At 34.4% G+C, this 14,706-nt stretch overlaps 1 long non-coding RNA gene across 1 annotated transcript in view; it reads right to left on the reverse strand.

The window, feature by feature from the left end:
- Positions 1-2,255: 2,255 nt before the first annotated feature.
- The window catches only part of LOC110130220 (uncharacterized), a 29,635-nt gene continuing 17,184 nt past the window's right edge, over positions 2,256-14,706 (reverse strand). The window contains exon 2 of the long non-coding RNA XR_011488911.1: positions 2,256-2,505. This is a non-coding gene — a long non-coding RNA (uncharacterized lncRNA). The remainder of the gene's footprint in view (positions 2,506-14,706) is intronic.

The following is a 14,706-nucleotide window of genomic DNA, read 5'->3' on the forward strand; positions in this document are numbered from 1 at the left end:
ATCTATTAATGCATCTCTGAAGTTTTGGGGTATTATATACAAAGCTACTAGAAACATCACTGTATATGTTTTTATGTGCATTTATAATTTCATTTCCCATTGGTAAAATATTTAGAACTAGCATGGCTACATTGCATGGTAGTTGCAATTTTAAATTTTTAAAGAAAGTTCCAAGCAAAAAATTTGTAGTAATATTTTGCATTCCAACTAACAGTGTATGAGATTTCCAGTCACTCTATAACCTCTCCAGTACTTAGATTGGCAGTCTTTTTTTTTTAATTTTAGCAATATAATAGATGTACAATGCTATCTCATTTTTGTGTTAATTTACATTTTGCACATGACTAATGCTGTTGGGCATCTTATATGTTATTTGACCTCCATGCATCTTCCTGAGCCAAATATTTGTTCAGATGTTTTGCCTATTTTTCAATTGGGTTGTTTTCTTATTATTCAGTTTTGAATGCTTTTATAATCTAGAAACATAAATCCATTATCACATGTGCCTCTGCATAATTAATGAGTAAGAGTCTTTATGGTGACTATTTTCAGAAGACAAATATCTCTAAATTTTTGGCCTCCGATGAGGTCTATCTATTCATTTGTACACTCATTTCTTTGTCACAGTTCCTCCCAAATTCTTTACCTCCTGGCCATTTGTCAGCAATAGTCCATGAATCAATGTACATTTTTCTTTGGACCGTGTTTCCTGAATGAAACATATATCATGAGAATTTCATCCAGTAAGAGGATTTTCTCTATCATTCTTCAGGGCTACTCCTTCTGGCTTGTGCCACAATATTGTGCAGAAACCTCTGAAAATTATCTTCAGAATTATTAATATACAGAAAATGTAATATTAAGAATATAACAAAAGACAAGTGGTTTAGGTGCATAGTGGCAATACAGCTGAAATCAACATACAGGAAGAGTAAAACAACTTCTTGTGTTAATTGTTTGTGCATTAGAGATTTCCTAGCTAATCTAACATATGCCACTCTGACTGAACAACACAATATTATTGGACTCTCCCGAATTTATAAATAACTAGAAGTCCAAGGAAATGGCAACCCACGCCAGTGTTCTTGCCTGGAGAATCCCAGGAATGGAGGAGCCTGGTGGGCTGCCGTCTATGGGGTCGCACAGAGTCAGACAAGACTGAAGGGACTCAGCAGCAGCAGCAGCAGAAGGCCAAAGGTCAAGTGGCTCTCCACTGTACTCAATAGCGACCCAAGAGGTGGTTTCCAAAAGGTAGCTAATTATTTTGTAAAGAAGGTGGGGTTGTTGTAAACCTCCAATTATTGAGATAATCCTCTTAACTCAGCTTGCCATTATTCCACATGTTTTAGACATGACTTTTAGAGTCTGGTGAAATATTTAAGTCTGCGTACTAAACTATGACATATAACACACCAGCTGGCCTAACTTCGCTACTTAGGTCTTCTTCACTGAATTGTAAAGTTCAGTAAGGCTAAAACAAAAATTGCCACTCTCACGTTCACAACTTTGATATGCAACAGCTATCTGTAATTCTCCTGAGGCTGCTTTTGTGGTAGAGAGAGAACATTCTAAAGGTTTCCCCCTTGCTTTCTTGCACATGGATTCTAATTCCTTCCTTAGATCATGGATAAATTTCAAGGATCGTGGTAGTTGCTAAGCATAGCTAGTCAAAGAATATACACAGAAACTAAAGAAATAAGTACATTATGGATACTGTATTGTATCTTACCTTGGGTAGAACTTACATTACAAATCCAGTTATTATCTGCTGCCCATCAAGCTCTGTTCTGTTTGGTGAACTGTAGTGGCACTCAAGATGCATAGGACGTAGTTGACAAAAATCTTCATAAGGTCTGATTATTTTTTTTCTTTCCCTATTTTCAGACTTTCTCAGGAAAATTAGTAGATGATTCAGTGCTTATGATCATAAGTTATGTTTGTAGTGCTTATGATCAATTTAAATGTCTTCCTCAAGGGTATCTGTCCTCTCATTTATTGAAAGAACTCTAAGTCTATGATCTGATGTCTGGAAGTTGGCAAAGAATTGTGACTCTATTGTAGTGTGTCAAAGTAAATTCAGCTTGCCAGACTTAGAGTTATTAAATTTATGCAAATTAAGCTAGCCTTTTGTGTAATATGCAAATATTTCATTCTTCGTATTCCATAAATAGTTTTGCTTCTAAAGGAGATATTTAAGAATCAAGCTATTTTGCCACTCTTGTTGCAGAAAACCCAACATTTTTCTTTATAGAATATTGATTACAATCATCTTTCTCTTTATTATAAATTCACAAGTGGAAATCCATGGTGGGTGTATTTGATTGATGGAGTCATCACTCTACCTGTAAGGAGGGTAGAAAAGTAATGTTTTAATAAGAATAGAGAATAGCACTTGAGAACTGGTATTGAAATTCTTTACCTCCCATAAGCTCTGTGATTTGAGAGAGTCAGTTGTGTACTGTGCCTCACTTTCTTTATCCACAAACTAGGAGTAACAGCAACTACCTATGAGGGTCACAGATAAGATTCAATTATTTAATTAATATAAAATTCTCTTAACATACGTTCAGTATATAGGACTCAATTAATATTAACTACTTTCCAACAATATCATTACTATTATCATTATTTGACATGTTCAATTTATTCATAGGATAAAATCCTCTGCTTTTTCCAATATTCATAAGGTCAGAAAGTTCCCACATTTAGAAGTACAATTGTGGTGTCCTGAGTCAAAAAGAATAAGAGTGCTATATAAATTAAGGATTCAATTCACAATCTGTCAATCAAAGATTTCTTTCATTCATTTCATCCTACCTATCTAAAACATTTTTTCCATTCTCCATGTTATAATTCACAGCCATCCAAGTCAAGATTTTTGTATCTGGAGCTGTTGACCATCACCTGGCACTCACTGTGCCAATATAATTAAAAGTTTTGGACACTGTCATTATATCATGTAAAACAAGCCTCATTAATTATGTTGCTTTATAATACCATCCTTGATTTTGTGAATATCACTACCCACATTGCAGTAGTGCTTAATAAAAGTAGTGTTAAAATCACTGAGGCAGACACTGATTGACTTATCTACGTCATAGCTTATAGAATTATGTTTTTGTAGCCTAGGAATAGACAAGATAATAATGGGAGGAAATGAACCACAGCAAAACTAAGGAACTAACATCTTTTATAAATTAGTCTGCTAATTGTATATAAAGTATTTGTATAACAGTGTTTCAGAGTAGGCGTGACTTTGGAAAAGCAAGCTGATGAGAGTCTGGACTTATTATTGGCAGAAAAATATAAACAATAGCTTTGATTTTACAAAGAAAAATAATCAGAAACACTTTGTGATGGGTTGCATTAAGTAGGATTGCAGATTGATTAGGACTGTATCCAAGTGATTATTGATATAAATGGCTAAATAATAATAAACATATCAATTTTGGATTATAGGTAATAGGTTCATTATAGGAGTCACTGAGTTTGAGTTAGCATGAGTATATTCACATGCTGCTATTGCACCTAGGTATGCAGTATCGGAAATTGTCAAAGATCCTGGATGAGGAGTTCAAAATAAATGTTTACAAGTCATCAATGTTGCAATGATTGTTAAGATCATGAAAGTGGTTGAAACTGTTAAAATTGGAAGCAAATAAAAGAATTAAAATAATTTAGTAAAATGTCTTTAGAAACACCCTCATCTGGATGTGAGTTTAGTCAAAAGAGAAAATATGAGACTTAGAGCGGTGATAAAAGAATGGCTACAGGGTATAATACAGTCCAAGATGGAAGACAGTATGAAACTATCGTATTGTGTGATATAGAAAAGTCATGGAGGCCAAAGAAAAATGAAAATGTCTCTCCTCAGGAAAAACTGTTAAGAAATGCAGAAAGTCAGCATTTTGAAGTTGAGTGTAAATGTTTTCCAAAGCTAATGTCCATATGATTAATAGTTTATAAAAAAAAAACTTGAGAGGAGAATGCAGTCATGGAAATAGAATAACTACTCTGTACACAGAAGAAAACCTATAAAAGAACAAAATAAAGAAGTGAAGCAAGAAAATTTGCTCATTCAAATACCTTTAACATACAAATAAGAATAGTCACCAAAATCAAAATAAAAATATTTTCCCAGAGACCCTTGGTCAAATTTCCTAGTTAGAATCCTGACACCCTTTAATATTCACCATTTAATTAGTATTATTTCTCCTCTTTCTAGGTAATGAAAGAAGAAAATTAAAGTATCTAATTAGCAATTCATTTTCAAATAAATTCCACTAATAAGAATTAATCTCAAAAATATACAAGTAGCTCATGTGGCTAAATTCCAGAAAAATAAATGACCCAATCAAAAAATAGGCCAAAGAACTAAACAGACATTTATCCAAAGAAGACATACAGATGACTAACAAACAAATGAAAAGACTCTTAACATCACTCATTACCAGAGAAATGCAAATCAAAACCACAATGAGGTACCATCTCACACCAGTCAGGATGGCTGCTATCCAAAAGTCTACAAACAATAAATGCTGAAGAGGGTGTGGAGAAAAGGGAACCCTCTTATACTGTTGGTGGGAATGCAGGCTAATAGAGCCACTATGGAGAACAGTGTGGAGATTCCTTAAAAAACTGGAAACAGAGCTGCATATGACCCAGCAATCCCACTGCTGGGCATAAACACTGAGGAAACCATATCTGAAAGAGACATGTGTACCCCAATGTTCATCACAGCACTGTTTGTAATAGCCAGGACATGGAAACAACCTAGATGTCCATTGGCAGATGAATGGATAAGAAAGTTGTGGTACATATGCACAATGGACTATCACTCAGTTATTAAAAAGAATACATTTGAATCAGTTCTAATGAGGTGGATGAAACTAAAGCCTTTTATACAGAGTGAAGTAAGTCAGACAGAAAAACACCAATACAGTATATTAATACATATATATGGAATTTAGAAAGATTGTAACAGTGACCCTATATGTGAGACAGCAAAAGAGACACAGATGTAAAGAACAGACTTTTGGACTCTGTGGGAGAAGGTGAGGGTGGGATGATCTGAGAGAATAGCACTGAAACATGTATATTATCATATGTGAAACAGATCGCCAGTCCAGGTTGGATGCTTGAGACAGGGTGCTCAGGGCTGGTGCACTGGGATGACCCAGAGGGATGGGGTGGGGAGGGAGGGGGAGTGGGGTTCAGGATGGGGACACATGTACACCTGTGGCTGATTCATGTCAATGTATGGCAAAACCACTACAATATTGTAAAGTAATTAGCCTCCAGTTAAAATAAGTAAATTATTAATAAAGAATACCTGAATCAAAAGTTAATTTTCTCATCATTATAATTATTAAAATGATAATGATTAATAATTTATTTTGCTAAATATCCTTTATAATGTGTAGCTTCTATTGAAGAACAGAAGACTTTCCCAATAAATCTCTTATATGAAACAATAGATATGATTGGAAGTTATCAATCAATAATTTTTATTTGAAAAATGTCATAAGCAAAGTAAGCATATCTTACCCACTTTGAAATAGATTCAGTATTGGGTAACAAATTCTTTGGATTTACCCTCTACAAGTTCAGATTTCCAGTTTTGTTTGAACACAGGGGAAAATAATGAGTATTCTTTATTAGCATAAAACTTAAATAGAGACAATGAGGGCTAAAACCAAAAGCAATATGCAAATATAGTGTGTTTTTTTCCTTGACATAGAGATATAAGATTAGTTTCTGCTAATGTTGGTAGATGTCCTGAAATTTCTACTAAACTGCTATTTTGAATAATAAAAAATTAGACTTTGCCTAGAGTACATAAGTGAAGTGAAAGTCATTCGGTCATGCCTGACTTTGTGCAACCCCATGGACTATACAGTCCATGGATCTCTCCAGGCCAGAACACTGGAGTGGGTATCCACACCCTTCTCCAGCAGATCTTCTCAACCCAGGGATCGAAGCCAGGTCTCCCACATTGTAGGAGGATTCTTCACCAGCTGAGCCACCGGGGAAGCTCTGAGTGCATAACTTGTGACCTTTGGCAAGAACTCGCTGTTAATAGACTTCAATAATCGGAAAACATACTTTAAAGTATTTTGAGTATTATATGAAATCATAAATAAGTGGGCCAATAAATAATCAGATTTTACTATTGTGAATGAATGAATGCAGCATTTGAGGCTATGTGTATCCTCCAAATCAGAAACTTCTTTGGTGATCCAGCCAAGTGTTTCTTATAGAGACACCATTCCCAGGAGATAAAGACCGCATTATACTAAGGCAAAGGGAATGGATTTGAGTACACAGGACTTTCCCCAATAAAATTAGTTGACTAATCTTCAATGTAATGATTATGCCAAAACCAAAAATCATTTTTATGTTTACCTGTTACACTGGTGTGGAGACCAATGATTATATATTAAATATATTTGAAATTCAAAGATATCATGTATTGATTATTAATTGAGGGCTTCCCTGTGGCTCAGATGGTAAAGAATCTGACTGCAGTTTAGAAGACCTGGGTTAGATCTCTGGGTTGGAAAGATCTCCTAGAGAAGGAAATGGCACCCACTCCAGTATTGCTGCCTAGAGTATCCCACAGACAGAGGAGCCTGGCAGGCTACAGCCCATGGGGCTGCAAAGAGTTGGACACGACTGAGTGACTAACACTGTTGATTATTAACACAAACCCACAAAGGCATTGAGGAAAAAAAAAATTTACTTTGCTTTTTTGAAATTATTAAAAACTAACTAGCTCAAAGCACTTTTATAAAAAAAAATTATCTCAGATCATTCAGAACATTATTCATTTTTTATTTTAAATTAGAAATACCACATGTACTCACACTTGAATGTAGCAACATAGCAAGTAACATTTGTTTGTAATTAAATGTGTGCTTTTTTAACGTTAGTAGGAATTTTACCCTCCCTTCAAACTTCTTCCTCCCATTCTTTAGCAGCAGGCAAGGTGTCAGCCTGTCTCTGTAATATGAATGGTTGAACATTTCTTGTAAAGAATGGAATACAGTATGCTGTAGGAATTGCATAAAAAATCCTCTGTGAATGGAAAAAAAAAGGCTCTGGGACCTTGGATGTCACTTCCAGGAGAGACAAATTTATAAGTATAACAATCTGTCTTTTATAACTGACATCTAAGGTCCCAGAGGCCTTTTCCCTATCACTAAGGATATTTCATGCATTTCCTACAATATGAAAAACCTGTGAGTATAACATTTAGACATTTTTGCTGCACACAAAAGGAATTTTTTTCATTTTGTTGTAGATCCATACCCAAAATCAATTTTAATATTAAAGTTTCATCTACAAAAGAAATGAGACTTCTACACCATTGCAGTATAGAAATGCTAAAAGATTAAGCTTACTCACCAATTTACTATTTCACCAGGAACTAATAATAAAGAGGCCATCCACCCTTGTAGTGTAACAGTAACCAAGTGAGGTATATTCTCTTTGGAACTCAAAGAGGTGTGACTGTCACTCACAGAACAGTGGCAGAAACACAAATGACTGCTTTAGTGGCCTGAAGAGCTAAGTGAGCTTTTCAAAGTGACATTTGCCATGGAGTGTCTAAGGCATTAAGAAAAATAGTAACTGTGGCTCAAGGAGGCTAAATGATACAATGCCACAATGCTACAGAAATTATTCTAAAACTGTTGGAAATCATGTAAATGTCTTGACCAATCAGTGGGGTCATGCAGACACAAAGGCTGACTCCACCTTCAGGGTAAAAATTTTTTTCAAAAATTCATTTCTGCTTATGACCAAAATAGCACTACTTGGTCACAGTCAAGCAAGCAATATAACAATATGGATTCCATTGATCCATGAGCATGGAAAAATCACTTCTCTTAAGCTTACTGTTGTTTCTCTAAGCAATGTTTTATAGTTTTCAGTACACAGGTCTTGTACATATTTAATTATATTTGTCAAAAAAATATTGCATATTTTGGGTGATATCATATACAGTATTTTTACACTTAATCATGTTTTTATTGCTAGTAAATAGAAATTACAGGTTAGCAGCTGTACTGGTTGCTCATTGATGCATGCTTTTAATAACACAGAGCTATCCATTTTAAAAGGGTGAATTTTATGATATGTAAATTATGTCAATAAAGTTGACTCAAGAAGAAATATACATTGTCCTTACTGTGTAAGTGTTAGTCACTCATTTGTGTCCAACTCTTTGCAACCCCATGGACTGTAGCCCTCCAGGCTCTTCTGTCCATAAGATTCTCCAGGCAAGAATACTGGAGTGGGTTGCCATTCCCTTCTCCAGGGATATTCCTGACCCAGGGATCACACCTGGGTTTCCTGCATTGTAGGCAGATTCTTTGCCATCTGAGCCACCAGGGGACCCTCTTACTGTATAAGATTTTGTAGACAGAAAAGTGAGTTATTTCCTGTAACATGTTTATCACAGTCCTAAAAAAACTGAGGCTTCCCTGATAGGTCAGTTGGATTTTTTGGTAAAGAATCTGCCTGCATTGCAGGAGACCCCGGTTTGATTCCTGGGTCGGGAAGATCTGCTGGAGAAAGGATAGGGTACCCACTCGAGGATTCTTGGGCTTCCCTTGTGGCTCAGCTGGTAAAGAATCTGCCTAATGCTTGACAAAATTATTATAACTCTTATATATTATATAACTCTTATATTATTATAATTATTATAACTCTTATTATTTTAATTCTGTATAGATACATATTTTCTTTACTATATACTAAGCATTCATTGACACATGTATACTTGAGAATTCATGTAGAATATTATCTACATATATAAACAGGATATATTACTGGAGATTTTCAAATATTTTAATATTATTGGCAAAGATCTTTATGAATACAAAAATTATTATTGGTTTCAATCTTCAAATGGAGTCCTTTGAGGGTATTCTCAGTTGCCTGCTTTTAATACTCCCGCTCATACTCCTGCCTTGCTTACCCAGAATTTTACTGTCTCACTTTGTTGACAGTTATGCCCAGAAAACTTGCATGTGGGTGCTTTGCTCACATTTTTCCTCAAAGTTATTTGCTGACACTCTTTGTCTTAATCCTTGAGAAGGATGACTGTTCACACTTCTGTTGTGCTCCTATGCTTCACAGTTTATTTTTGCAACTGCCGTTTCTTCTCCTTCCATCCACAGTATTTTTGGCCATAAAAATTTAAATTCCTCTAGAGATGAATTTATTTATATGCAATATTAAGGTAAAAAAATAAAGTAAGGGTAATAGTAATAATTATACAGACATGAAGGGCTTCCCAGATAGCTCAAACAGTAAAGAATCTGCCTGCAATGCATGAGACCTGGGTTTGATCCCTGAGTTGCAAAGATCCCCTGGAGAAGTGCATGGCAATCCACTCCACTATTCTTTTTTTTTTTTTCACTCCACTATTCTTCTCTGGAAAATTCCGTGGACAGAGAAGCATGGTGGGCTTCAGTCCATGGGGTCACAAAGAATTAGACACATCTGAGCAACTAACACACATATATACATTGATATATAATGTGCCACATGAGAGGGAGTCAGTGGTACACATACATAAGTATACAGTTCTATATACACGTGTATATGGTTGAATCCACAAAACAAGTAGGGATTGGGTGCTAATTATACTTCCATTTGCAACTAAATTTCTAGAACAGAGTAATTAAATGGCTTCTCTAAATTACGACCATGTTTAAGCAGCCTCATACTGAGGCATTCTGCATTCTTGTAACTAGAATCTCAAACATTATATTCTCTTACCATTCAAAATTCTCTTTTTTGATAAGATAAGTAATATTAAATTAGTTATGATGAATTACAGAACTTAAATGATCCATGGTTAAATCAATTCATTTTATATCCTGGAGCAAAAATATAATGATAGGCATAGACTTCATATTTTTAAAATTTAAGTTCAAGGTGACTATATTCAGAACTCACATTCAAACTTATATAACGTAGCTTCACATTCCACCTTTAAAATGTTAGTCCTTCTTGGACAATTAACTTGGATTCCAAGTAAGACTGCATGACATTATGTTTCCATAAAATAGATACGTCCCTGTGCTTTAATTAACTTGTGTCTTGAAGCTATACATAAAATGTTGGCTTTAGATGCCTTAGAGAAGTTTTTGGCTACATATATTTTGAAGATGTTTCTGAATTAATTGTCTAAATATAATGAAAAGTTAATGACATTATTTTGCTATATTATTCACAGTTCTTTAAATAATAGCTCTTGATACTGTATTTATCTAGCCTTGAACTCACTCATAGACTATCTATTTAAACATCATAATATATATATATAAATGTATGCCCAGGTGCTAAGTCGCTTCAGCTATGTCTGACTTTTTGTGACTTAATGAACTGTAGCCCACCAAGCTCCTCTGTCCATGGGATTCTCCAGGCAAGAATACCAGCGTGGGCTGCTATGCCCTCATCCAGGGGATCTCCCCTACCCAGGGATAGAACCTGCATCTCTTATGTCTCCTGCATTGGTATGCAGGTTCTTTACCACTAGTGCCACCTGCGAAGCCCTTATAAACACACACACATATATATAAACCTTATATTTATATATGCTATGAACCTTAGTGTGCAAAACTGAAATGTGTCTATGCAGAAAAGGCACACAGATCACAGTCACTCAGATCAGTCTTCACTTTGAATGAATACTTCAATGTGATCCAAGTAAATTCCTCTTAAGAAGTTCATATGTGATTTCTACTTATGGTGATGAAAGAAATCCAGTTTGATTCAACATATTACATTTAAATTATTTATAAAGACATAGGTATATTTCTCATTTCTATAATATACTTTATTATTTGACTATTTGTGCTCAGTTTTATGACATTTTTTGTTCTCAAAATGAGTTTTCATACAGTTTTTGCAAACGATCTCTCCCCATCATCATGTAATATATCTTCTATAGTTTCATGATGCTCTATTTCAGGTGTTTATGGAAATAAGGCCACTGAAAACAGCTTCCAGCAAATAGGGTGATATAATAAACACCTATTTTATATCTCTTTGTCATTTTAATTTGATTGCTGAGGACTACTAAAGATTGGCAAATAAATAAATTTTCTTTTTTCTCAGTATTTTTAAAAATTCAGTAGCTCTTGTTACCTAGCACATAATACAAAGCTCATGTAATGCTTAGAGTAAATTTGCAAAGAGTAAAATTGAGATAGATGGAGTCTGTTATTTGGAATTCTAATATTCTCAGGATATTTAAATACACTTAAAAGGAGTGATAATGATGATGAGCTAATAAAAGTATAACTCAAGAAAGTCAGAACATATATAAAGAAATCTGAACATACCACTATCAAAAATTAAAGTCAGAAAATATTAATTTGTTAAATATTTCCAAGTAATGAAACAAGGCACAGCAAATAGTTACTTTTTTAAAAAATCTTATGCATTTCATTAATGAATGAGTGGCACATATTTAGACTGTCATGTCCCTACTTGAATTATTGGCACATTTGTTCAGATTCTTCATTATTTGTAACCTGAAGGAAGACTTTCAGGTCTTAGCAGCCACTTTAGGAAGTGGCTTTAAGAAGCCAAACCCTGTCTTCATTTTCAATTTAAAAGTTGGAAACCAGCCAGTCTTAGCCTTTAATTGAGACCTTAATTGGGTTTTTGATGACCTAATTGTGAATAAGGTAATTGTAGTAATTATAGAGGAATTAGAGTAATAATAATTTTAAAATCAATTTTAAGTACTTACAAAATGGATGTTTAATATGACAGCACCACCTCAAACATCGTGATGCTTTCTACTGCCTACATCCATGTGTGTTCAGTCGCTTCACTCGTGTCCGACTCTTTGCAACCTATGGACAACGGCCCACCAGACTCTGTCCACGGGATTCTCCAGGCAAGAATACTGGACTGAGTTGCTAAGCCCTCCTCCAGGTGATTGTCCCAACCCAGGAGTCAAAGCTGTATCTCCTGCATCTCCTGTATTGTGGGCAGGTATTTTACCCACGGAGCCACCTGGGAAACCCCACTATATACATGTCTCTCATTAAATCTGGCTTAGAGAGATTCTAAATGCTATGGTGTCTTCTATTGGTTTCAAGATATAGCCAGAGATCATGCTGACAGAAATGCTCAAGCTGGAGCAAAAAAAAAAAAAAATCTGGCTTAGATTTCAGGAAATTAAAGTTATATAATTTTACATACATCTTTGTGATGATTCGAATTCCTATCCTATCCCCCAAGATTTTATAAAAAGCAGTATGATATTTGAATAAAAAGACCAATGTCACAACATTAAAACAATGCATGTGCGCAAGTGTGCGTGTGTGTGTGTGTTTAGTCGCTCAGTCGAGTCTAGCTCTTTGTGGCACTATGTAATGTAGCCTGCCAGGCTCCTAGGCCCATGGAACTTTCCAGGGAAGGATACTGGAGTAGGGTATCGTTTCCTGCTCCAGGAGATCTTCCTGACCCTGGGATGGAACCCGCGTCCCTTGAATCTCCTGCATTGACAGGCAGATTCTTTATTGCTATCAAAACAAGAGACAGTGTTCAAATTTGAACATAGATTACATTCCAAAATTCACAATCTATTTAAAATGCCATTTCATCATTTCTGTAGGTGAATTATTAAACAGATAAACGAGTGCCTATTCTTATTTAGCTTGAACTTCTAAATATTAAAAATGTTAACGCCTTATTTGAAATAATAAATCATATTTTATTGTACCTTTAAATAAGTATTTCTATTGTTTGAATCCCATCCTATTTAAGGGGTGGCTTACTTATTTCCTAACTTTGTATCCACCAAATATCTGTTGCACACTTTAAAAAAATATTTTTTGCTAATCGCCTTTCAGCGATTATATGTCCTTCTCTAATGAAGCAGAATACAATCAGCTCAGATTTTAATTTTAACGACATCTAAGTTTGCTTTTTAAACAAAACCACATAACCAACACACAGCCCTTTCATTTGTTACAATTGTCTTGACTAGAACTTTGACCGAAATAGCGATTAAATTAATATACTATAGGGCGTCACTGAGCTGCGTTCATTTTGTTTTTGTCTTGACAGAAATGTTTGGGAAATAGTTGTCAAAGTCTCGGATAACTATCAAGTCCTGGCCCAGCTACTTGCGCCTGTGTGATATTGTGCTACAATCTGCTTCTTCTGGAAAATGAAGAAATAAACCCTCTTGATCATATTTGTTGAGAGTTAAAATATAATACCTACCCAACACTGCCAGGCAGATAGCTGAAATGGAGAGTAATAAATTGTATCTATAATTACAAAATGACCACAATATCTTGATGATGATACAGCCTAATGATACCCGTGGAACCCACTACATGTCAAGTTCAACTGTATATTTCTCTGTATGCTGTCAAACTTGACAATCCTGCTGACTGAATTGAATTGTTTCAAACCTGTTTCCAGCTCATATCCTGGAGCAAATAGTACTTCATTTAAAATAATAAAATATATTAACAAGAAAATACATTTGTGGTTTGACATTATGATTGAAGATATCAAAAAGACATGAAAATGCCAGAGATTTATTTCAACTTCTAATCTCAAAATTTTAAATACACATCCTAAGCTTTTAATTTTCTGCTGATCTATCTTCATACTCACTGATAATTTCCTCAGTGTTCCAGGGTACGAGATGAACATCTCAAAGGCATTATTTATTTCTCCTCTGTTTTTCCGATTTCTGTAATTTTTAAGTTTTTCTCTTAGTTTCCATGTTGAAATTATCTGATCATATATTTTGTCCATTTTTTTCCATTAGAAAAATCTAACATATTACACATATCTATTTCACACTTCTCATCTGATCTTTGTGACATCTGTGTTACATCTCATTCTGCTTCTAAAGTTTTCTTTGTCTTTTTGGACTGTGTTTTTTCTTCTATTTCTGTGCACCTTATAATTTTTGGCTGGGTGGCAAAAATGTTTTTAAGACACATGATAAGAAGGGTTGGTTGGATGACTGGCTATTTATTGTTTTATTTAAATGCTTGTCTGGTTGTAGTATGGGCTCAGTAATGCTAATTAACTGACTTGAAATCTGTTAAACTGAATTTTTTTAAGTTCAGTTTTATAGTGTAACATGTAGATCAATTTTTATAAATGTCCTACATGTACTTGAAATGTATGTTCCAGTGAACACGTGGCCAGAGATCAATTGTTAATGAAACTCCTTAAATATGTTATATATGCCATATATTTTCTGTTGTTTTGCCTTAAATATTTATCAATACCTTACTGAGGTATTTTAAAAACCTCTCATCGTGTTGGTATATTTATCAATTTCTCATGTCAAAAAGCTATGAAATTTGCTTTATATTTTTGAAATTGTTATTCTTATATATACATTTAGTTTTTATATCCCCTTTGTATGTTAAAGAGTTTTTCAAATGGTTTGGGTTCATCTTTTAACCCTAAAATATTTTCCCTTAAAATCCACCTGTCAGAAATTGTGCAGTTATATCATTTTATTTGCTAGTATTTGTAGAATAATTTTAATTTGTTTTATAATTTCAAACTAAACCAGTCTTTTGAATTTAGGCAAGTGCCTTGGAAACAGAATGTAGCTATTATAAAACAAGCATTTTAAAATTGAAAAGTTTATATTAGAGTTACTCTTAAATGAGTGAGTTTACTAGAGGAGTTAAT

This window comes from Odocoileus virginianus, chromosome 8, assembly GCF_023699985.2.
Source record: "Odocoileus virginianus isolate 20LAN1187 ecotype Illinois chromosome 8, Ovbor_1.2, whole genome shotgun sequence".
NCBI classification, from domain to species: domain Eukaryota; kingdom Metazoa; phylum Chordata; class Mammalia; order Artiodactyla; family Cervidae; genus Odocoileus; species Odocoileus virginianus.